Genomic DNA, 26,155 nt, shown 5'->3' on the forward strand with positions numbered 1-26,155 from the left:
CGTGGCTTGGTGGGCATGGCAGGGGAAAGATATTGCAAAATCTCCATTCCCACCCCACTCTGGGGCCAGCCAGAGGTGGCATTTGCTGGTTCTCCGAACGACTCAAAATTTCTGCTACCGGTTCTCCAGAACCTGTCAGAACCTGCTGGATTTCACCTCTGTTTTAATCTGCTTTGAGAGGGCTGTGTAAAGCATTGTGAAGCTCTTTATAAGTCTATTGCTATTGCTTTTTCATTCAAGATTTCTTGTATTTGGTCAGTTACTGTAATAAAAAACGAAATGAAAAATTACCCAAAAAAATGTATTACAGCTCAGAAAGTATGAAAATGTGGACGCCAACCAAAAATATTATTTGTATGTGGATTAAAGTCACAATCATGGCAGTGCCATTTTCAGGGAGTGAGAATTGGCCTAGAGCAGGGATGTCAAACCAGGTGTTCTGTCCTCCTCACCTCCGTCCAAATGATGGCTTAATTAGCCGGCAGCAAAAGAGCCAGCATCTGCCAAGAGCCCTCGATAGCTGCCAAGATGCTGGTGAGTCACAACCTTCAGCTCTAGTCAATCCATGGATTTGCCTGATACAAAGAGACACACCAGCTCTTGCTGCCTTTTATATCCTGTGGGGTGTGGCTCCATGACTCAGCACTTCCTAGGCCTGCCCCTTCCCTGCTTCTGTTGTTCTCTTCTCTCCTGCCTACAAAACCTGGGATTGAGCCAAGCCTGATTGCTGTCAGCTGGGTCTGCAGGTGTGGCCTGGAGGGGGGGGGAAAGAGTCAGGAGAAGGAGGCCTTGTTATCTCTTTCACTTGGCCTGCTTCTGGCTCCTGGAGCTGATCCAGGGAGGCCGGTGCTTCCGAGGTAAGTCCTGATGGCCCTTCCCCCTCACTGTCCAAATCACTTTCTGGCAGCAGGCCCGGCTCCAAGGCACTTTTGGGCATGGGGCCAGGTTCAGGGATGGGAGCCACAACACCAGGGATGAAATGCTTCCGGTTTGGACCGGATTGCTTGATCCGGTAGCCATCATGGTGGGTGGTTTGGAGAACCGGTAGCAATCGCGGTGCAAGGCTCTACCCCACCCCCCACCCAGATGTTATTACTTCCTAGTTTTAATGTGTTTTGTATCCTCTGCGCATGTGCATAGGGTCCCCACACGCATGTGACGAACCGGTAAGGAAGTTAAATAGATTTCACCCCTGTGTCAAACTCACAGCCCATGGGCCAGATGCGTCAAATGCTGGTCATGCCCACCCCCAATTTAGCGAATGGGAAAAAATGACATGATAAATCATGTGACACCGCAAGTGTGACACCACTGGTCTAGAGCATTTTGCTCACAATCCTACAGTAACTGTTGGGTGTTAAACTGAATATGAGATGAGTATAATATTGTGACCTTAGCTGTGCCTGGATCCAGTGGTGGGATTCAACCAGTTCGCACCACTTCGGGAGAACCGGTTGTTAACCTTCTGAGCAGTTTGGCAAAGTGGTTGTTGAAATAAATCATTAGGGCAGAGAACTGGTTGTTAAATTACTTGAATCCCATCACTGCCTGGATCCAAATCAATGGAGTAGGAAATTGGTTGGTTGATCTTCAGGAAATCAAATAGAAAAGCAGGTAGCCTCAGTTATAGAATGTCAATCCTTTGGTACTGAGTGGGTGGAGCTTAAGGATCATAGATCAGTCTGAAGCTGGTTCAATGAAAAGTCAGCTGAGGTTACAGTCTTCTGTTTCATGAGTGAAGTTTTCAAATTAGAGATATGGGGTGCAGCTTTGCCCAAGTTACTGGAGTTGCCTTTTAGTTAACATGAAATCATTTTCTTCCATGAGGAAGGAAAAAAGGTGTCAACTCGCAAAGCACTTCATGTCTGTTCTCGAGTTGCCATGGGCAGCAAAGGGGGAGGACATTCCATGCATAACTTATTCCAAGATTGGATCTCAGATTACCAAAGGCAGTTTGTGAGGCATGGTTCTACAGCCTGCGAGAGTGCCTCGTTGGAGAATGTGATTTATGACACAGATTGAGAGGAGGGGGAAAATAGGGTCAAAGTTGAGATGTAACTTACGTGCAGCAGAGCAGACTTCACTTGAGTAGATGCTGACATGTTGCTCCTTCACCTTCACAGAGGGAGGGAGGGAGGGAGGGAGGGACGAAGGAAGGAAGGAAGGAAGGAAGGAAGGAAGGAAGGAAGGAAAGGGGATGAGGGGAAGTGGGAAAGGAAGGATGGAAGAAAGAGGTGGAGGGGAAGAGGGAGGGAGGGAGGAAAGAAGAAAGGAAGGAAGGAAAGGGGATGAGAGGAAGGGGGAAAGGAAGGATGGAAGAAAGGTAGAGGGGAAGAAGGAGGGAGGGAGGAAGGAAGAAAGGAAAAGGAATGGGGGAAGTGGGAAAGGAAGGATGGAAGAAAGAGGTGGAGGGGAAGAAGGAGGGAGGGAGGGAAGGATGGATGGAAGGAAAGAAGGAAAGAAGGCTTTTCCTCACTGATTCACAACTCCAGCTTTGGAAGAAAAAATATAAGTAAAGAGATATTTTTAAAATAAGTCTGGTGTCACCTTTTCAAACAACACATTTTTATGAAAAGACTTACATTTTTGCAAGCTACAGTTCACTTCATCAGAATAATAGCTTACTTTGTTAAAGTTGCTCCATGAATCTGATGAAGCAGCCATAGTGTAAGAAAGCATATGCCTTTTAATAAAATTTCCAAAAAGGTGCTACCAGATTCCTTCTGACTTCTGGCTACCGTCTGTGACAGATTTCTTCTCCTACAATATCTCGTAAATAAGGTGATTCACAGGTCTAAATTGACTGATGAACATATGGCTAATATAGTAAGGGAATGAGGCAACGTGATAGCCAACATTAATAATTATAGTCTTGTCTATAAAAATAATAATGACCTTAATAGCTGATCATCCAACATATCAATGTGTGTTTCAAGTCTTATATCCACCATATCACATTTTCAAATCGATGTTGTTCTTTGACCTAATTGCTGTAGAATGCACTTGCAGTGCATATTTCCAGATTTCTGACTACTAGACAGAACAAGTGCTAATCACAGTATTTTATTTATTTATTTATTTTTATTTGCATTTGCATTTATATCCCGCCCTTCTCCGAAGACTCAGGGCGGCTTACGCTATGTCAAGCAATAGTCTTCATCCATTTGTATATTATATACAAAGTCAACTTATTGCCCCCAACAATCTGGGTCCTCATTTTACCTACCTTATAAAGGATGGAAGGCTGAGTCAACCTTGGGCCTGGTGGGACTTGAACCTGCAGTAATTGCAAGCAGCTGTGTTAATAACAGACTGTCTTAGCAGTCTGAGCCACCAGTAAATCAAAGAAGGAAAAAGGAGAGACAGTATAAACAGTTTTTCAATATACTTATACAGCCTATTAAACGCTGTTTGGAGTATATTGAGAATTACTTCAGCTTATCATTTTTTAAAAAACTTCTGATGCACTGCTAAAGGAAACAGTTCAACATTAATGATTTTACTCTTTGCATAACAACTAGATGCAGGGCTCAAATCCAGCAGGTTCTGACAGGTTCTGGAGAACCATAGCAGAAAGTTTGAGTAGTTTGGAGAACCGGTAGTGGAAATTTTGGCAAATACTATGTTTGGCTGGTCCCAGATTGGGGTAGGAATGGAGGTTTTGCAATATCCTTCCTCCAGGAGTGGGGTGGGAATGGGGATGTTGCAGTATCCTTCCCCTGCCACGCCCACCAAGCCATACCACGCCCACCAAGCCACGTCCACAGAACCGGTAGTAAAAAAAATTGGATTTTACCACTGACTAGATGGATCTGTAGAGATTCTCAGTCATCCAGGTCATGGTTGTCCCAAAGGTGCTTTTTCAGGAGGCAACTGGACTTCCTTGTTTTCTTTTTCTTTTGAAAACATTTTGCTTTTCATCCAAGAAGCTTCTTCAGCTCTGACAGGAAAGTGCAGAATAGACAGATTTATATTCCGTGCTCCCAGCTATCTGCAGGGAAATTTCTTTTCAGTTACAGATCAGATCTCTCTTTAATAAGTTCCCAGCCATTTCTTCTTCTGCCTTCCGGGTGCTTTGAAGAATAAGTCGACTTCCTCTTCTCTGTAGCAGTTATCATGTCACCCCTAATTCTTCTCTTTGTTAGGGTAAACATACCTAGTTCCTTTACATCGTACTCTTTAGCCTTTGTTGCTCTTCTCTGAACTCTTTCTAGGGTTTCAACACTTTTTGGAATTGAAACCATTATTTCCAAGGATTTGACTTCTAGGCAACCTGAAATAGCCCTTCACGTTTGGTGAACTACATAATGATGATAATGTTGTTGTTGTTGTTGTTGTTGTTAGTTGCGAAGTCATGTCTGACCCATCGTGACCCCATGGACAACGTTCCTCCATCCTCTACCATCCTCTGCAGTCCATTTGAGCGCAGGCCTACTGCTGACTCCATCCAGCCACTTCATTCTCCGTCATCCCCTTCTTCTTTTGCCCTCAATCTTTCCCAGCATTAGGCTCTTCTCCAGTGAGTCCTTCCTTCTCATTAGGTGGCCAGAGTATTTGAGTTTCATTTCCAGGATCTGACCTTCTAAGGAGCAGTCAGGGTTGATCTCCTCTAGGACTGACCGGTTGGATCGCCTTGCAGTCCAAGGGACTCGCAGGAGTCTTCTCCAGCACCAGAGTTCAAATGCCTCAATTCTTTGCCGCTCAGCCTTTCTTATGGTCCAACTTTCACAGCCATACATTGCAACTGAGAAAACCATAGCCTTGACTATACACACTTTTGTTGGCAGGGTGATGTCTCTGCTTTTTAGTATGCTGTCTAGATTTGCCATAGCTTTCCTTCCCAGGAGCAAGCTATCCTTACGTTATCCCTATCCCTGTTATTCTTACATTATTCTTGAGGATTCTGATTTCTGAGGATTCTGTGGACCAGGTCTCTCCCCATCTTCTGATCATGCACTACTTCCTTGAGCTGTTGTATGCTCAGGCTGGCATCAGGATTGATGGTATCCAGCCACTGTTTTTTTTTTTTTGGGGGGGGGCAGCTTGGTTTCCTTTTAGGTGATCTACATAAAGCCTTGTGTAACAGCTGCAACATTGTGTAACATTGGTACCTTGGAGAACATATTTTAATTTGTACCAAGATGACGCTGATTAAACCTGTCTTAAATTTTAGGAATTTGGGAAAACGTTTTTATGAAGTTATTTTTTTCTTTTTCCTGAGTCGTATCCTCTTTTTATTGTAATACATTGCTGTGACAATCAATTTTTAAATAAATCAAAATTATTTTAAATTCTCTTTGGGTAGGATAATATTGTTCTGCTATTTTATTATTTGTTCTTTTTTGTATTTCATGCTTGGGAGGAGGGGGAGGGGGAAGAGGAGGAGGAGGAGGAGGAGGAGGAGGAGGAGGAGGAGGAGGAGGAGAAGAAGAAGAAGAAGAAGAAGAAGAAGAAGAAGAAGAAGAAGAAGAAGAAGAAGAAGAAGAAGAAGAAGAAGAAGAAGAAGAAGAAGAAGAAGAAGAAGAATATTGCTAAATATTGTGGGGGGGTGGGAGAGAAGGAGGAAGAGAAGGAGGAAGAGAGACGGAGTAGGAGTAGGAATCACCTTCCACCAAAAAGAATGAGAATTTTTGCTCCTATTAATTTATATTCCATTCAGGGATGTACCTACTGAATAAATAGAATCTTCTCTTATCTATAGTTCTCATCCCTTCAGATTCAATTTTTTGGGATGCTTGTTTTCTAACATGCCAAACCTCTCCATCCTTCATTAGCAGGGGACTACTCATTCTGTTCATGACAATATGTTAGCATGATCACAAGAGTGTCCTTTCTACATGGCGCACTTTGGTTGTTAAAATGATGGGCCCAGGAGATTCGTTTAGCTCTCCCTCTCAGCCTTGCAGGTTTCAAGCCAGAAAGAGAAATAATTGATTTTTCTCACTTTCTCATTTTTTGACTAAGCCTTTCCTACTGCCTCAAATTGTACTTCTTGCAGTTTCGGGGGAAAAAAATATATCTCTGGTTCCTGTGCATCTTTTTCACACTGTCAAACCAACCAACAATGACATTTTTCCAAGAGTATGACTGTCCACCATCCAAGTTCATCACTGCCATAAATTAGTCATCACACTCCTACCTTAACAAACAAGATGTATCCAATTATCAGTGAGTTCCCCCTCCTCCTCCTCTTCCACATCCTCCTCTTCCTACTCCTTCTCCTTCTCTTCTTCTTCCTCCTCCTTCTCCTTCTTCTTCCTCCTCCTTCTCCTCTTCCTCCTCTTCCTCCTCTTTCTCCTCTTCCTCCTCCTCTTCCTCCTCCTCCTTCTCTTTCTCCTCCTTCTCCTCCTCCTCTTCTTCCTCCTCTTCCTCTTCCTCTTCCTCTTCTTCCTCCTCCTCCTCTTTCTCCTCTTCCTCCTCTTCTTCTTCCTCCTCCTCTTCTTCTTCATCCTCCTCCTCCTCCTCCTTCTCTTCTTCCTTCTCTTCCTTCTCCTCCTCTTTTTATCCCTCCTCCTCTTATTCCTCTTCTTCCTCCTCCTCCTCTTTTTCTTCCTCCTCCTCCTCCTCCTCCTCCTCTTTTTCTTCCTCCTCCTCCTCCTCCTCCTCCTCCTCTAACTATACTCTGATTCATAATTAATCTTGGAATTACAAATATGATAAATTCAGAAAATGTATAGAGAACAAATCGGTCTTCCACATCCCCTTTAATCACAGTCGCAGACTTATTGTGTGGTTGGGTTTTAAATCTTTCAGAAGTTTACCAGTTATATTGTCGCAGTTTCCTTCTTCCTCAGCACCCCCCCCCAAATATAATTCATTTTATGAAATGGTTGGCTGTCTCCAACAATTCATTCTGAGTCAGAAAGGAAAGAGGTGAAATTGTTTTGATAAATAAATCATGAAGTAAGAAGTACATATGGTTTATGTCAGTTTCTACCTTCCTCGCTTTTGGTTTAAAACCATCAGGGGACACTGGGAAGTTGTCTTAGATTAAAGAAGATTCTTTGTGTTTGTTAATGTGTCATGTAAACTATATACAAAGAAACTCACTTGGAAGAGTTGTTTTTCATTATCTTGGCTGGAGGAGAATAGAGGCTGTCATCAATTACATGCCCAAAGCAGAAAACAATAAAGGATAACAAGAACAGGTATGTTCAGAACCCAGCATCAAAATCAAAGATAAATACATCTTCATTTAAGTGCATTTCAGATTCTTCATATTATGCACCAGAGGTATCTTAAGAATATCTGAAAAGAAAGCTAGATTTCTTCTGCCAGGTTGTAATAATAGTGCTGGAAGACTGATTTTGGTGTCACTGATTCTTCAGAACTTCATGATCTGCTTGCTGACCAAAAGGAGGACAGTGAGATGTAAGTAGAAAGTTAAATGTGCCCTCTTTATCTTTCCCTCTGTCAGCTGTGAATTTGCTCATTCCATTTAGGTGTTTGTCCCTGGACAGACAACTATGGAACTTCTTCTTGAACTTTCTTCCTGGTCATCTTTCTTACCAACAACTTCTAGAGTTTGCCTATCCTTTCTGTGCATTGATTTAATAAACATTTATTTCCATTAAAGTTGCAATTTCACTAATCCCTGCTGTCAAAAATGCTCTCTTTCCTTCTGACTCTTCCTTCCTTCCTTCCTTCCTTCCTTCCTTCCCTCCTTCCTTCCTTCCTTCCTTCCTTCCTTCCTTCCTTCCTTCCTTCCTTCCGTCCGTCAGGGTCCCAAGTAATATACCCATAGTAAACAAAAGTCCAAGGCAGATAGATTCCTCAAAGAATAGTTTTATTGGTTATATCATATTGGCACAGTTCTGGTGAAAACCGACTCTGAAAGCTCCCGCAGATTTCACCTAATTAAAAGTAAACATTTTTTTCCCTTTCCCCAAATAATCAGTCACATGGTCCAATCAAGGTGCTGTCTTGTTGCCTGGTAATGTCACTCCTCCTCTCTCCGACCAGGTATGAGAATGTCCTTGGTTCCCAGGAGAAAATATTTTGTTTTGGCCACAAAACCCCAGCTATCTTTATTCCCCCATCCCTATTCCTCAGCTCCAGTGTGGCAACATTGAAGCATCAAAATGGCTTCCTTCCTTCCTTCCTTCCTTCCTTCCTTCCTTCCTTCCTTCCTTCCTTCCTTCCTTTTCTCTCTCCCTCCCTCACACACACACATATACAAATGTTTCGCCTCCAACAAATACAGTAGGTGGCATCTCTGTACTTTAGGAGACAGCTGCATAGATAGTTAATCCTCTTAGTTTATCCCCTTAATAGATAGGAAGTCAATTTCTTTGAAGACAGATTCCTTTACTACCTGCAAAGGCAGATGGTCCTACCTCAGCCTTCAACAATACACCCCAATTATCCTCTCACATTAGATGATGTTGTGAAACTATCAGGAGGCTGCAGATACCTAAGTGGGCCATTGCTTTGAATTTTCAACATCTGGCCCTTTATTCCCTACCCGAAAAAATGTGTGTCATGGAAGAAGCCATGGAATAAGCTGTGATCTGGTTCAGCTCTCAAAGCATTTTTGGATACTCACCTTGCTTGTAATGAAAATAATAAAGGGAATTTCTGAAGCGCATTTCAAGAGTTGCTAAAAAGTCAGGTTATGTTATGGGCTTAACGTTATAAATGTAAACTAGAAAGATGGTTCAAGTTTTGTTTTTATCTGCAGAAGCAAGGGCTTTACACACTGCACTAACCTCACCCCCCACCTTCATCCATAGTTCCTGTTGTGGCCAGTGGAGCTGGTAGCAGACTGGGACGATGAGGAAGTTGGCGAAGAACTTGGGCCAGTTCTGGAGCCTCTGATGGATGCTCAGCATCGAACACAGAGATAGAGCCAGGACCATCCGGCATTTCCCAGCCAGAGAGGCAGCTGCCTTTGGAGTCAGAGATGAGTGAGGAGGGGGAACAGCTGGGCCCTGTTCCAAATGCATGTATCCGCAGAGCAGATAGGAGAGGTGAACAACGGAGGACAATGAGACAGCTTGGGAAGCAAAACAAACCTGGACACTGACTGGCTGGCCCCTCCCTGGCTGGGGAATAAATAGGAGGAAAGGGGAATGGTTTGGTTGTCACAGACAACCGTTTGCATTTCTGGAAAGTTTGCTCCTTGTGTGTTTCCTGAGACAAAGGTTGCCTTGCCAGAACTGAGGTTTGTCTTCTTTCTCCGTTTGCACTGACTTAATTTGCAGCCTCCCAGCTGGCAGTTCACAGCCTTGCATTTATCATAACAAGCTGATAAGGACTATTGCTTCGGTTAATTTCTTGCAGGACTATTTTATTTTATTTTATTTTATTTTATTTTATTTTATTTTATTTTATTTTATTTTATTTTATTTTATTTTATTTTATTTTATTTTATTTTATTTTATTTTATTTTATTTATTTAGTCACAACAGTATATATAAGCATAAGCATTAAAGTAACTATATAATATATAAGCATATCTATATAAGCATAAGCATGCAATAACTATATTGATTGGATATAATGAAAGAAAACAATAGGACAGGAACGGTAGGCACGTTTGTGCTCTTATGCACGTTCCTTACGGACCTCTTAGGAAAGGGGTGAGGTCAATAGTAGACAGTCTTTGGTTAAAGCTTTGGGGATTTTGAGAAGAGACCACAGAGTCTGGTAGTGCATTCCAGGCATTAACAACTCTGTTACAGAAGTCATATTTTTTGCAATCAAGATTGAAGTGGTTAACATTAAGTTTAAATCTATTGTTTGCTCTTGTATTGTTGTGATTGAAGCTGAAGTAGTCTTTAACAGGAAGGACATTGCAATAGATGATTCTATGAGTTAAACACAGGTCCTGCCGAAGGCGGCAGAGTTTTAAGTTTTCTAAACTCAGGATTTCTTGCCTGGACTTTCTGTTGGTGAATGCAGTTAATTCCCAATGTGTAAATAAAGAGGGTTTTTTCTTTGCAGGGAGTCTGTTTCTTGCTTCTGTGAAGTCCGGGTCAGAACAGTTCCATATGGCATCTCAAGATGTCAGCATTCAACTGTGTTCATAAATAGCGATTCAGTTTTATCTTGGGGACCATTAATAAGTCCCTCCCCCCGATTCATCACAAGGGAATAAAATGCGATAATCTGCAAAGTAGGTACAAAAGAGATCTTCTGATCTTGGTACAATAGTTAAGAAATTCTCAGACCATTATTTTTAATCCGTGGCAGGTGGATATCCTTCATTTTGAAAGGTATGAACTGAATATCGCCGTTGCAGAAAGTCACTTTTTAAGTAACTGCAATATTTTGCAAACTTCCAATTCTCGTAAGCCGCAAGCAGAAATATAAAATAAAATTAAAAGGCTCTGAAAGGTGGCATGAAAAACAAATTGATATATTCTTGCTTACATACATCAAGTGATAATAACAATATTATCTATTACTGAATTGTACCTGAGGAAGAGGGACGCAGTGGCCCAGTGACTAAGATGCTGAGCTTGTCAATCAAAAGGTCAACAGTGCAGTGGTTCGAATCCCTAGTGCCACATAATGGGGTGAGCTCCCATTACTTGTCCTGGCTTCTGCCAACCTAGCAGTTCGAAAGCATGTAAAAAAGTGCAAGTAGGAAAATAGGGACCACCTTTGGTGGGAAGTGTCGTGTCCCACTACTCCTCTGACAGCCGGGTCTGAGAAGTCTGTATCAAGCGTGGCCACAAAGCCTCTGCAGCTTTGCCAAATTCCTGTCAGAGTTCTCAGGGCAGGCAGGAATCCAAGGTGTGACTTCAGCAACCAGATGAGACTTTGCCTGACTCAAGGAATGCCAAAAAGCAGATCCTTTATATAGGCCATGGGGTGTGGCTCCATGACTCAGCACTTACCCAGGCCTGCACCTCCCTTCCTTTTGCTGACGTCGCCTCTCCATTCTCCGGAAGCGGGGATCTGTCCACGTTTTGTCCCCCTGCTCAGCTGCCGGCAATTCTAGCTCGTGGCTGGCTTCTTGCTCACATGCTGTAGGAAGGAGGTTTATTTGCTCAGTCTGTCTGGGCATGGTGCCAGGGCTGGGGGTTGGAGGCATGCCAGGCCATTCTTCTTCACTATCAGTCTCTGGCTCAGATAACAGGAGATGGGAGGGGCCCGGCTGCAGAGAGGGGGGCGGGCGAGGCACAACAGACGGTAACACATTCCGTACACTTTTGGCCTTTAGTCCTGCCAGCCACATGACCACAGAGACGTCTTCGAACAGCGCTGGCCCTTCAGCTTTGAAAGGGAGATGAGCACTGTCCCCTAGAGTCAGGAACGACTAGCACATATATGCAAGGGGAACCTATATCTTTATGTACTGAATATCACCATTGCAGAAAGTCACTTTTTAAATAACTGCGGTATTTAAACTTCCCAATTCTTCTCATAAGCCGCAAAAGGAGAAACGTAAAATAAAATTAAAAGGCTCTGAAAGTTGGCATGAAAAACAGACAGATTGGTATATCCTCGCTTATATATATCAAGTGATAATAACAGTATTATTTATTACTGAACTGTACCCCTAGGAAAGAATGAAGGAAAGAAGTCAGAAGTTTTCATAACTTCATTTTTTTCTTTTGTAAAAGTGAAAAGTGATTGCTGATTTTGATGAATGACCCTTCTGTAATCTCTGTGTCTTTAAATTAAATTGTTGTTGTTGTTGTTGTTTTTGAAATATGAAATTAGAACAACATAACAGAATCAGGGCTATTGTTCCCCTGTTAGAAAGAAGATCTGAAAACCACGCATCTCTCAAGTAATTACTACTTGATAGAAAAAAATATGAAGGAAAAATAAGATAAATTATGTTATCTTGCATCTGATCTAATGGCTAACCAAACAGGAAGTACTGAATCACAATATTGGGTTAAAATTTATTCCAAGAAATCCACTGCTTTGGATGAAGGCTTGAAAAGCTTTAAAATCGCCTCCATGTTTGTTGAAGTTATTATGGTATTTTTGGGAAAGAGAAAAGATTATTGAGAAGGAAATGCTTATTACTTTCTTCAATCCAGAATGTCCCAAAAGTGTTTGTCCCCCAAAAAAGGCAACTGAACTTCCTTTGTTTTTGCTTGAAGAGGTTTTTGCTTTTCATCCAAGAAGCTTCTTCAGTTCTGAATTGTGAGAAATGGAATTATGCCTGGAATTATTCCTGTAAAGGACATAGCTGAAGTAATGCCATATTGTACTCCTATAACCTTGATTAACCTGTACTACGTTAGCGGTGTATGTAATATCTGTTCTATGGAAATATACCGGACAAATATGTTTTGTACCTTTTAATCAGGACACACTAATTTAAGCAAAAGCATTGTTCTTGTAAATGGGATTTCTCATAAAAGAGATATCATTAAGAGGGTTACCTGAAAATGAGACTTCATTATGGAAGTATGGAAGTTAGGGGACTTTCCAGAGGAAGAAGACACAGCTGAATAAGCCAAAACTGTTATATAATGTATGAAAAACAATGATGGGTGGAGGCACTGTAATTGCCCTGTTGCGTGTCTGAAAAGGGCCTCTGGTGGCTCAACGGACTAAGTCTGTCTGTTATTAACACAGCTGCTTGCAATTAGTGAAAGTTCAAGTCCCACCAGGCCCAAGGTTGACTCAGCCTTCCATCCTTTATAAGGTAGGTAAAATGAGGACCCAGATTGTTGGGGGGGCAATAAGTTTGTAATGTAATGTTTTAATTTCTAAGTTGACTTTGTATATAATATACAAATGGATGAAAATTATTGCTTAACATATTGTAAGCTGCCCTGAGTCTTCGGAGAAGGGCGGGATATAAATTCAAATTATATATAAATATTTAAACCATGTATTTGGAGTTGTCGGACGTTTTCTCTCTTGCGGAGAACCCTTTTGCAAAAGTTTTTAATATATGTATCTTTCGAGGTATATATATTTATATTTTTATGTATGTCTTTTTTCAATACATTTGAATAGAAGAATAGAATAGAATTTTTTATTGGCCAAGTGTGATTGGACACACAAGGAATTTGTCTTGGTGCATATGCTCTCAGGGTACATAAAAGAAAAGATACGTTCATCAAGGTACAACATTTATTTTTATTTATTTATTTATTATTTAAATTTTTATACCGCCCTTCTACCGAAGGACTCAGGGCGGTTCACAGCCAGATAAAATAAACAATAATATTACAATATAAATACTATTAAAATACAATTAAAAAACTTATTCAATTGGCCGAGATTAAAAATTTAGAATAAATGATAAAAACCCATTAAAAAACCCATAAATTTAAAAACTAATCCAGTCCTGCACAGATGAATAAGTGTGTTTTAAGCTCGCGACGGAAGGTTCGGAGGTCCGGAAGTCCTGGGGGGAGTTCGTTCCAGAGGGCGGGAGCCCCCACAGAGAAGGCCCTTCCCCTGGGTGTCGCCAGACGACACTGTCTCGCTGATGGCACCCTGAGGAGTCCCTCTCTGTGAGAGCGCATGGGTCGGTGAGAGGTATTCGGTAGCAGTAGGCGGTCCCGTAAATAGCCCGGCCCTATGCCATGGAGCGCTTTGAAGACGTTCACCAAAACCTTGAAGCGCACCCGGAAGGCCACAGGTAGCCAGTGCAGTCTGCGCAGGATAGGTGTCACACGGGAGCCACGAGGGGCTCCCTCTATCACCCGCGCAGCCGCATTCTGGACTAACTGAAGCCTCCGGATGCCCCTCAAGGGGAGCCCCATGTAGAGAGCATTGCAGTAATCCAGGCGAGACGTCACGAGGGCGTGAGTGACTGTGCACAAGAAAGGGGCGCAACTGGCGCACCAGGCGAACCTGGTGGAAAGCTCTCAACACAATTGATGATCAATATATCAATATAAATCATAAGGATTGCCAGCAACAAAGTTACAGGCATACAGTCATAAGTGGAAAGAGATTGGTGATGGGAACGATAGTATAGTAGATAGTAGTGCAGATTTAGTAACTAGTTTGACAGTGTTGAGGGAATTATTTGTTTAGCAGAGTGATGGCCTTCGGGGAAAAACTGTTCTTGCGTCTAGTTGTTCTGTTGTGCAGTGCTCTATAGAGTCGTTTTGAGGGTAGGAGTTGAAACAGTTTATGTCCAGGATGCGAGGGATCTGAAAATATTTTCACAGCCCTCTTCTTGATTCGTGCAGTATACAGGTCCTCAATGGAAGGCAGGTTGGTAGCAATTATTTTTTCTGCAGTTCTAATTATCCTCTGAAGTCTGTGTCTTTCTTGTTGGGTTGCAGAACCGAACCAGACAGTTATAGAGGTGCAAATGACAGACTCAATAATTCCTCTGTAGAACTGAATCAGCAGCTCCTTGGGCAGTTTGAGTTTACTGAGTTGGCGCAGAAAGAACATTCTTTGTTGTCCTTTTTTGATGATGTTTTTGATGTTAGCTGTCCATTTTAGATCTTGCGATATGATAGAACCTAGAAATTTAAAGGTTTCTACTGTTGATACTGTTGTACACTTGTTCATGGTTTTCATTTTTTTTATGGGATTTATATTTAGTCTGTTTCTGACATGAATGAATGGAGGAGAATGGAAGGATTTATGTTCCTTGCAAGCATCTGGTTGTTACCCCACTTAAACATCACCTATCACTTGTTTACTACACAGTCCTTTCAGCAATTCCAGGAAGGTTCTACACCCATTTGCACTGTCCAGGTGGCCCTAAAGCCACTGATAAACCTTCAAGTGGCCTCAGAGAGAGTGCTAAAAGCCAGTTGACTGCAAGGAATATACTGTATTTTTCAGACTATAAGACACACTTTTTTGTCTCCCAAAAGGGGATGAAAATGTCTGTGCATTTTATAGACCAAATAATGCCGAAGCCCCACCCACCCACCAGCCTTTTTTTAGCGCCTGCACACCCTGTTTTGGGGGCTTCTTTTGACTCGTATTTGGGGATTTTTTCAGCCCATTTTTACAGCCCATTCTTGAGGCTTTTTTCAGCCTGTTTTTGAGACTTTTTTCGGCTCATTTTCAAGGCTTTTTTTGGCTCATTTTTTCAGAAAAAAACAGGCCCCCCCAAAAAAAGCCTCAAAAATGGGCTGAAGAAAGCCTCAGAAACGGGCTGAAAAAAGGCCTGAAAATGGGCCAAAAAAAAAAAAAAAAGGCTGGAAAAAGGCTGAAAATGAGACATGAGACAAAATTTTGTTGTTTTTTTCCTCTTCTGAATTTAGGTGGATCTTATAGTCAGGTGTGTCTTATAGTCCAAAGAAATATGGTAAATCCATCCATTCTATGCCATTCATTCAGAAATGAAGAGGCGCCTTGGATGAGAAGCAAAACATCTTCAAGCAAAAACAAAGAAAATCCAGTTGCCTTTTGAAAAGGCCCCTTTGGGACAATCATGACCTGGGTGACTGAGAATCTCCACGGACATTCAGTCCAGAATGGTATTCCATTGAGAGAAGCTATGTCCCAGAAGAATTTAAAAAACACTGGCGAAGAAATATAATATATTATATTAATCTCCAGTCTGATTCTGGGTAGAAATAAAATCCAAAGGTTTGTTATTGGGACTTAACAGAATTATGTATGTTTTATATATGACAGTATATTCATGAACTGGAATAAACATAGCAACAGATCAGCCAGTGAGGGCTGTTTGGTAACTGAAACATAGTATTTGTTGTATGGGGCCATAAGAGAGAGTTTGGAGTCTGGGCATGGCTTAACTGTTCTGTATATAAGCTTGAGGGGACTAGCTTCTCTCGGCTCCATTTTGCCTTCTCCATATTTCTGCTCCCATTTGCTTGCCTCCTTTTGTTGGCCTCCATTTTGTGCTGTGCTTGTACTTGCTATTTCTCTTCTCTACAACGTGGAAAAACCTACAAGGGTATTGTATGCATGCCTTATGTGTTGTTATGTATATAAAGAAGTTTTGAATCCCGCTGAATTGTCTGATTGTGTGTGCTGCAACAAACTCTGACAATATACTCTTCTAAACCAACTCTCTCCCTCTGTCTTTTCAGGCACATGTGCCTGAATTCACACACATACACATACACATACACACAAGTCATTTTATTTATTTTTTCCTCCACTGTTACTTGGCAATAATAAATAGCAGCATCCTAATGACCATGAACCACTCTGGCTACTGCACTGCAGAGCGCATTCGTTCCGTAACAAATGTTGTATGACTTTCTGTAATGCAGTTTAACACAGCATGAGAGCTCCTTGAGCTTGGTGCCAAACCAATTTGATCAGTGCAGCTCCCTAGAAACTTGACCTTGTAAAAGGGCTGGGGGGAGGGGTGGGGAAAGAAACTTTATCTCAGTGAAAAGAAAATAACATGTCCTATGGCCGAGAGGGTTTTTTTGTGCGTGAGCTAATGGCAGAAAGCTGAAATGAAGGATCAAGTAAGCAAGCAAACACTCCTGATTGGAAATTAATTAGTGCTCTTCGCTGCCCATGTTTCAAATGCCAAGCTTAGAGGGTCCTAGAAAACAGTCTTGTCTTGGGGAGCTCTCTCTTGAACAATGGGATGTTCAGAAGAAAATTGTTTTTAGGGCATTGCTTAAAAACAAGGCCTTTCTTTCCTATCTTCTCCTTCTATAAGAGTGAGTCAGCATTGTAAATAAAGTTCCTTCCCCCGCACCTCCCCCTTGCCATCACTTTGCTAAACACATCATTCCCACAGCACTGTCTTAGTCCTACAGATATTTACCCATGTAGGCTCTGCTGATATTATCCTTCTCATCTTTTCTCATCTTCTCAACTTTCCTACTGTCTTCTCTTATTGGTATCTTATGACTTATGACTTGTTTTTTTTTTTTATTGAAAAAGTTTTTACAAAAAAAAAGCTTTCTCCACCCCCTTTCCTCCCACCCTCCTTCTACACCCCTCCCCTCCCTTCAAGCCCCCCCCTCTTCCCCCCCCCCCAACCTCCTGGAACAAACACAAGGTATAGTTTAAAAATAAAACAAACATATGCTAAAAATTTTCCCTCCTAACTCAGTTCTACTCCTGCAATTCTCGTCAAATCCTAACCTCCCCCATAGCAATCAGAAATAATGCATCCTAATCATTCAAAGGCAGTCTGATATCTCTTAGTCTGATATCTGTTTTGGATATAGTCAATCCATTTTTTCCATTCATTTAAGTATCTTTCTCAGCCTTCTTGAAAGACAATACACAAGAAAGACTTATGACTTGTTTTTATCTCATGATTAATGATTGTAGCCAGTGGTGGGGTTCAGCCGGTTCTGCCCGGTTCGGAAGAACCGGTAGTGGTGACTGCAGGAGGCTCCACCCACCCGCCTGGACATAATGCCTGAGCAAAGTGCCAAAACTCACTGATCTAAGTGCCAAAGCCCACTGTAACTACATCGCAAAAGAGGCCTTAAGAGTTGTAAACCCAATCTTGTATAGCTTCTTCTCCAAAAACACTACACTACTAACCAGAGCATATAAAACATTTGGTAGGCCAATTCTTGAATACAGCTCGACTGTTTGGAACCCATACCACATTTCTGACATCAATACAATTGAACGTGTCCAGAAATATTTTACAAGAAGAGTTCTCCACTCCTCTGAATACAACAAAATACCTTATGCAACCAGACTTGAAATCCTGAGTTTAGAAAATTTAGAACTACGCCGCCTTCGACATGACCTGACTTTAACTCATAGAATCATCTATTACAAAGTCCTTTCTGTTGAAGACTACTTCAGCTTCAATTGCAACAATACACGAGCACACAATAGATTTAAGCTTAATGTTAACCGCTCCAATCTTGATTGCAGAAAATATGACTTCAGTAATAGAATTGTTAATGCTTGGAATACACTACCTGTCTCTGTGGTCTCTTCCCAAAATCCCAAAAGCTTTAACCAAAAACTATCTACCATTGACCTCACCCCATTCCTAAGAGGTCTGTAAGGGGCATGCATAAGAGCACAAGCGTGCCTACTGTTCCTGTCCTATTGTTTCCTTTCGTTATATCCAATTAATATAGTTATTACATACTCATACTCATATATATGCATATATATTGTATAGTTATTTCATACTTATGCTTATATATACTATGTGACAAAATAAATAAATAAAAAAACAAAAAAAAAACAGAGCATGTGTGGAAAGCCATGCATGTGTGCAGATGAGGCATGTGTGAGCAACGCGTGTGCATGTGCTCACTTTTGTGAACCGGTAGGGAAGGTAAGCGAATCCCATCTCTGATTGTAGCAATGATTTATGATCTATGGCCTATCGCTTTGTTGTTTGTATGTACACTGAGAGCTTATGGACCGGAGATAAATTCCTTGTGTGTCCAATCACACTTGGCCAATAAAGTATTCTTAAATTCTCTCTCTCAATTCTCAAAATAAACAGTCATATCTGGACTGCATAAATGCATAGTCACTAGATCGGGGTCCCCAAACTCCAGTCTGTGGAACCACACCGGTCCGTGGCATGAAATCAGACTGCAAACAAATGAAGCCCCATCCCTGGGATGCAGGAAGCACGTGAAACCACGCCGCCTCCGGTCCATGGAAAAACTTCTCTCTATGGAATCGGTCCCTGGTGCCCAAACGGTCGGGGGACAACTGCCTTAGATAGCATCAAAGTATCACAAAAACTCTAACCCTTTGCTGTCCCTTAAGAGTCATCTGGATTTTGCATCTAAAGTATGCTATAAATGAACGAATGAATCTAGAAATTAGGTTTGTGTGCCAAATAAAATGGAATGAGTGAATTCTGGGCCATTATTTTATTGCTATTCATGTTAAACAGCATAACAATATTCCTAGATTGCGCCAAGGGCAACTTAATGGAGCTAGCAGAGTGTTTTCTATCCAGATGCCCAATGTGGAGTTTTGTTCAGCAGATACATTTCTCACAAAGAGAGAAATATTTGCCTCTACCTAGCATCGAACTCACAGCCTCCTGACTGTGAGGCGAGAGCTCCACCTCTAGGCCACTGCACCACTCCTACTCACTTAAGTGCAATGGTTAAACTTATTTCTGAGCAGGCAGGCACATGATAGTTCTATAAACTAATAACCGCCATCCTTTTCTGTATATACATGAATTGGTGAGCTACCTATCTTTTAACCTGAGTGTTTATGTTGTTGTTGTTGTTTAAAAAAAAAAAATAGAAAAATAGAATAGAAAATTCAGGTTGATGTATCTTGTCTCTGCAGTTAAGCAAGAGTTATTTTAAAACAAATGCAGAGTTTGCTTATTTGCTGCAGTCATAAATAACGTTATAACGCTTGTAAGTCCGAGATATAACATAAAGCGTGCTTATGTTCATTTCAATATGAAGGGGAAAACCTGTGAAATGGAAAGCTGATAATTGCACACAGAGAGAAGAAGATATGCTGTCTCTGGTTAGCAACAGTCCAAGTTAAACCCAGTGAGCTGTAATTCATTCAACCTATGGCATCGCCTCTGGCAAATGGCCCACAGCTGTAAATGTAGCAAGTAGCTGAAGGTTATTTAGTGGTGTATATTTTAAGAAGAGTCCCAGGGGATCACACAGTATATGAAGCAATAAATGTCACCCATAGATCTGATAAGTAAACCGTCTTGCTCAGCCCGCCACAAACTGCTTCCAATGATTCTTGTGTTTAATATCAGAAAATGATGTCTATTGATCCACCCATCTGTCCGTCCGTCCATCCGTCCATCCATCCAGGGAAGAATCTTTGAACTATTTAGGAAATATTTGGATCAAAGACTATGAAATCTGTTTGCCGTATGGAATTTGAGAAAAAAATAATAATAATAGAAAATCAGAGGAAAGAGAGAAACAAAAAATGGCATTTGTTTATCGTTTCTTTGTAAGGTATAATGATATACATGACTGATTGTGTTAAATGGGTCTCTGTACATTGGGGGTTGTTGAGATTTTGGCAAGCCCAGGCATTGTTTCACAATGTCAGGCAGACATGTCAGTCCTGGTGGATTTTCAGAAAGCAAGTCCGTGTTAGAGAATAGAATAGAATAGAATAGAATAGAATAGAATAGAATAGAATAGAATAGAATAGAATAGAATAGAATAGACAGAGTTGGAAGGGACCTTGGAGGTCTTCTAGTCCAACCCCCTGCTTAGGCAGCAAACCCTACAAAACTTCAGACAAATGATTATCCTACATCAGGAGGTTCGGGATGACCCGTTGCAGGGGCGGGCCGTAGGCTTTTAGTAAGTATCTGCACAATAAAATCGCTCAGCTTCGGGACGGACTGGACCAAAATTGGGTAGATCCAGGCGAGATGGCGGAGACAAGTCTTGTGGAGAACATCTGGGTTGAGTTTGATACTGTGGCTCCTGAGGATGTGGACAGGTTGCTGGGAAGGCTGAATGCCACCACATGTTTATTGGACCCGTGTCCCTCCTGGTTGGTACTGGCCACACAGGAGGTTACACGAGGCTGGCTCCAGGGGATTATTAATGCTTCTTTGATGGAGGGTGTTGTTCCTACCGCCTTGAAAGAGGCGGTGGTGAGGCCCCTCCTCAAGAAGCCTTCCCTGGACACAGCTGTTTTGGGAAACTATCGTCCCATCTCCAACCTTTGCTTCGTTGCGAAGGTTGTTGAGAGTGTGGTGGCACGTCAGTTACCCCAGTACCTGGATGAAACAGTCTATCTAGACCCAGGCTTTTGGGCTGGGTATAGCACAGAGACAGCTTTGGTCGCGTTGGTTGATGACCTCTGGAGGGCTCGGGACAGAGATTATTCCTCTGCCCTGGTCCTTTTAGATCTCTCAGCGGCTTTTGATACCATCGACCATGGTATCCTGCTGAGCCAGCTGGGGAGTTTGGGAGTGGGAGGCACCGTTTTTCGGTGGTTCTCCTCCTATCTCTCCGACCGGACGCAGACGGTGTTGGCAGGGGGGCAGAGATCAACCGCGAGGCACCTCATGTGTGGGGTGCTGCAGGGGTCGATTCTCTTGCCCCTCCTGTTCAACATCTACATGAAGCTGCTGGGTGAGGTCATCAGTGGTTTTGGGGTGAGTTACCAACTGTACGCTGATGATACTCAGCTGTACATTTCCACCCCAGACCACCCCAATGAAGCTGTCGAAGTACTGTCCCGGTGTCTGGAGGCCATGCGGGTCTGGATGGGGAAAAACAGGCTCAAGCTCAGCCCCTCCAAGACGGAGTGGCTGTGGATGCCGGCATCCCGGTACAGCCAGCTGCAGCTGCGGCTGACTGTTGGGGGCGAGTTATTGGCCCCGATGGAAAGGATGCGCAACTTGGGCGTTCTCCTGGATGGGCGGCTGTCCTTTGAGGATCACCTGACGGCCATCTCCGGGAAAGCTTTTTATCAGGTACGCCTGATTTGCCAGTTGCGCCCCTTTCTAGACCGGGATTCCCTATGCACGGTCACTCATGCCCTCATCACTTCTCGCCTGAACTACTGCAATGCTCTCTACATGGGGCTCCCCTTGAAGAGCACCCGGAGGCTTCAGTTGGTCCAGAATGCAGCTGCGTGGGTGATAGCGGGAGCCACTCGTGGCTCCCATATAACACCTATCCTGCGCAGGCTGCACTGGCTGCCTGAGGTCTTCTGGGTGCACTTCAAGGTGCTGGTTACCACCTTTAAAGCGCTCCATGGCTTAGGACCGGAGTATTTAAGGGATCGCCTTCTGCCACCATTTGCCTCCCACCGACCTGTGCACTCCCACAGAGAGGGTCTCCTCAGGGTGACGTCTGCCAAACAATGTCGGCTGGCGGCCCCCAGGGGGAGGGTCTTCTCTGTGGGGGCTCCTATCCTCTGGAACGAGCTTCCCCCAGGACTTTGTCAACTCCCTGATCTCCGGACCTTCCGCCGCGAGCTGAAGACTTATCTTTTCTTCCGCGCTGGACTGGCATAGAATTAGTCTTATTATTTGTATTTTAAATTGGGGTTTTATGGTTTTATTTTAATTATGGGCCAAATTTAATAAGTTTTTTATCATTGTTTTTATTGTATTGTACCTATTTATTGTTGATTTTACTTGGCTGTGAACCGCCCTGAGTCCTTCGGGAGAAGGGCGGTATACAAATTAAATAATAATAAAAATAATAATTATTATTATTATTATTATTATTATTATTATTATTATTATTATTATTATTATCCAATCTCTTCTTAAAAACTTTCAGTGTTGGAGCATTCGCAACTTCTAGAGGCAAGTTGTTCTACTGATTAATTGTTCTAACTGTCAGGAATTCTAAGCTGCTTCTCTCCTTGATTATTTTCCACCTATTGATTCTTGTCCTGTGTTCAGATGCTTTGGAGGATAGCTTGGCTCCCTCTTCTTTGTGGCAACCAATATTGGAACACTGCTATCATGTCACCCCAGTCCTTCTTTTCATCAGACTAGACATACCCAGTTCCAGCAACTGTTCTTTGCATGTTTTAGCCTCCAGTCCCCTAATCATCTTTGTTGCTCTTCTCTGCACTCATTCTAGAGTCTCAACATCTTTTTTACATCATGGCAATCAAAACTGGACCCAGTATTCCAAGAGTGGCCTTACTAAGGCATTATAAAGTGGTATTAATACTTGATGTGATCTTGATTCTATCCCTCTGTTTATGCAGCCTAGAACTGTGTTGGCTTTTCAGCAGTGCAGTACACCACTGGCTCATATTTAAATGATTTAAATCATTTAAACGATTGTCATACTTGGCCAATAAAGAATTCTATTCTAGGACTACAAGAGCCCTCTCACAGTTACAGTACTACTACGGAGCAATGTACCACCTATACCAGGGGTCTCCAACCTTGGCAACTTTAAGACTTGTGGACTTCAACTCAAAGCAAAGCTGGCCGAGGAACTCTGGGAGTTGAAGTCCACAAGTCTTAAAATTGCCAAGGTTGGAGACCCCTGACCTATACTGTATCTGTGCGTTTGGTTTTTCTTGCCTAAATGTAGAACCTTATATTTTTCACCACTGAAGATTATTTGAAAATCAGGGTTGAAACAAGGCGTCCTGATGATGTTATCTAGCTTGGGTAAGGAAATGTCTGCAAGGAAATATATAAATATAAATTGCCCTAGCAACTATAAAACATTTGTTAGGCCAATTCATGAATACAGCTTGCCTGTCTGGAGCCCACACCACATTTCTGACATCAGTACAATTGAATGTGTCCAGAAATATTTTACAAGAAGAGTTCTCCACTCCTCTGAAAACAACAAAATACCTTATCCCACCAGACTTGAAATCCTAGGTTTAGAAAACTTAGAACTCCGCCACCTTCGACAAGACTTAAGTTTAACTCATAGAATCATCTATTGCAATGTCCTTCCTGTTAAAGACTACTTTAGCTTTAATTGCAATAATACAACAGCAACCAATAGATTTACTGTAAACTTAATGTTAACCGCTTCAATCTAGATTGCAGAAAATATGACTTCTGTAACAGAGTTATCAGTGCTTGGAACACATTACCTGACTCTGTGGTCTCTTCCCATAATCCCAAAAGCTTTAACCAAAAACTATCTACCATTGACCTCACCCCATTCCTAAGAGGACCATAAAGGGCGTGCATAAGAGCACAAACGTGCCTACCGTTCCTGTCCTATTGTTTTTTCTTATATATATATATATATATATATATATATATATATATATATATATATATATATATATATATATATATATATATATATATATATATATATATATATATATATATATATATATATATATATATATATATATTTCTGAGGTTTTCACGGTGTTTGTATATAGGTCTTTGGTTGTTGGGTTTTCTCCCGTAAAATTGGAAGTGTCTTGGCGCGTTTATGAAGTCTCATTTCTCATCTTCAGGCTTCAGCTTCGTGCTTCTGGGAGCAATGTGTGATCGCAGCTGTTTCTTCCTTTTAACTGCTAGTGGGGGTTTGAACTGATTGGGTGGGAGCTTGGCTGTGCTCTGATTGGATGGGGGTTTTTCTGTGAAGCCATCGAGATAGAAAAACCCCACACAGCATGAACAAACGAGATGATACCTCCCGCCTACCAGCCATTTGGAAACCTGCCCTTATTGACAAACGTGTCCCTAACACGAGGAATGACACCAGACCCACACTCACGAGGTCCACACAGGATGTCACCACCACACATCCACCCAGAAAGCACACCCAAACCCACACTGATCAGGAAGCACGACCAAGGACCAGAAGCCAGACCGCAGCTGCAACATTAGCCACTTCAAACCCCTCCAATCCATACATGCAGCAGACTGACACCCACTACGAAGATGTAGCACGACCACGAACACGAAGCCAAACAGCAGCAGTGCAGCTCACCAGCTCAAATCCCCCTGCACCACAAGATAGCCTGGGCACAACCAAGCCCCCACCAACACAGGACACACCCCAGCCAATCAGAGCACAGAAAACCCCATCCAATCAGAGCACAGCCAAGCTCCCACCCAATCAGTTCAAACCCCCACTAGCAGTTAAAAGGAAGAAACAGCTGCGATCACACATTGCTCCCAGAAGCACGAAGCTGAAGCCTGAAGATGACGAATGAGACTTCGTCGAAACGTCGCCAAGACACTTCCAATTTTACACGGGAGAAAACCCGAACAACCAAAGACCTATATATATATATGCTTATACTTCCTTATATTTCCTCATATATATGTTTATATACTATATAATCATTTTGTGTGATGCTTGTGTATATTGTTATGACAAAAATAAATAAATAAAAATAAATAAAAGAAAACAACCTGGCTCAAAAGGCACCAATGACCCTTTGAACATCATCCTATGCAACATTCTTCTGGATCTCATTTAGAGAGCAAAACTGTTATGTTTTGGATTCCATAGGATGTTTTCTTCTGTTTTTCACCGAGTCCCAGTGTTGCATAAATATGTCATCATTTCTTTTAAAAAAAAATAGCATATAAAAAGTGCACAGTAGGACTGCACGACGTTTCAGATTTGATTCCAAAAAGCTGCATTGCTCTGATATTGCGTCTAGAGCCTTTTATAGCAGTTGTACGCATTTTGGAAAGTGTTGTGGCTGCGCCCCCCGAGCCGGGCCTGCTGCCAGAAAGTGACTTGGACAGTGAGGGGGAAGGGCCATCAGGACTTACCTCAGGAGTACCGGCTTGCCTGGCTCAGCTCCAGGAGCCAGAAACAGGCCAGATGGAAGAGATAACGAGGCCTCCATCCCCTGACTCTTCCCCCCCCAGGCCATGCCTGCAGACCCAGCTGACGGCAATCAGGCTTGGTTTTGTAGGCAGGAGAGGAGGGAACAACAGAAGCAAGGGTGGGGCAGGTCTAGGAGTCATGGAGCCATACCCCACAGGATATAAAAGGCAGCCAGAGCTGCTGTGTCTCTTTGTAACAGGCAAATCCACTGATTAAGAGCTAAAGTTTGTCACCAGCATCGTAGAAGATAACGGAGGCTCTTAGCAGACGCTGGCTATTCTGCTGCCAGACTTGATAGTGATGGCTAATTAAGCCATCATTCGGACGGAGGTGAGGGAGGACAGAGCAGAAACTTAGAAAATCACCGTCCTCCTCCTGACACACAAAATAAAAAGATAGAAAGAGGAGGAATAAATTGAAGCGACCAATATTACAGCAAAACATCAGACTGCCAGCAATGGCTCAGTCCCATTTGCTCTCCCCACCCTAAGGAAATTAGCCTTGATTTCTTTCTTTCTTTTTCTTTTTTTGGAAGCCATACTCTTCTGTCATAATTTAATTTCTGAGATATAAGCGTATTTCAATTACCAAGAGATGAATTATACTATGGAAAACTGATTAATATGTTTATTGCTCCTGTTCTGCCCGCCTGCCTTTTCCTTTGAGAATAGAGGGTTTTTTTTTAATATTATTATAAGACATGCATTCAATTTTGAGTCCTGTTTTCAGTGCTTCAGGCAGAATCATTATATAATTTTAGCTAACTAAATTACTAGAAATAGGTAAATGTCCTTACCAGGTGGTGTCATTCTCTTATGGGTACACTGATACACCTGTGAATAGGAGATGTGTAACTTTGGATTTTTCATGGTATGAAAGAAGCGTAACACTGGAAGGAATAACTTAGATTATTTCTGTCTGCCTTCCTTAATACTGTGTCCCTTAAATAAATTTTGGTGGAAGACATTCTATATAATCACTTCAATGAATAATACAATTGAGGGAAAAAAAATGTTTTCTTTCCTATCTTTTGTATCCAAAATTCTCGAGTTTTCTAGATGATA

The sequence above is a fragment of the Ahaetulla prasina genome, chromosome 5 (genome assembly GCF_028640845.1).
Source record: "Ahaetulla prasina isolate Xishuangbanna chromosome 5, ASM2864084v1, whole genome shotgun sequence".
NCBI classification, from domain to species: Eukaryota; Metazoa; Chordata; class Lepidosauria; order Squamata; family Colubridae; genus Ahaetulla; species Ahaetulla prasina.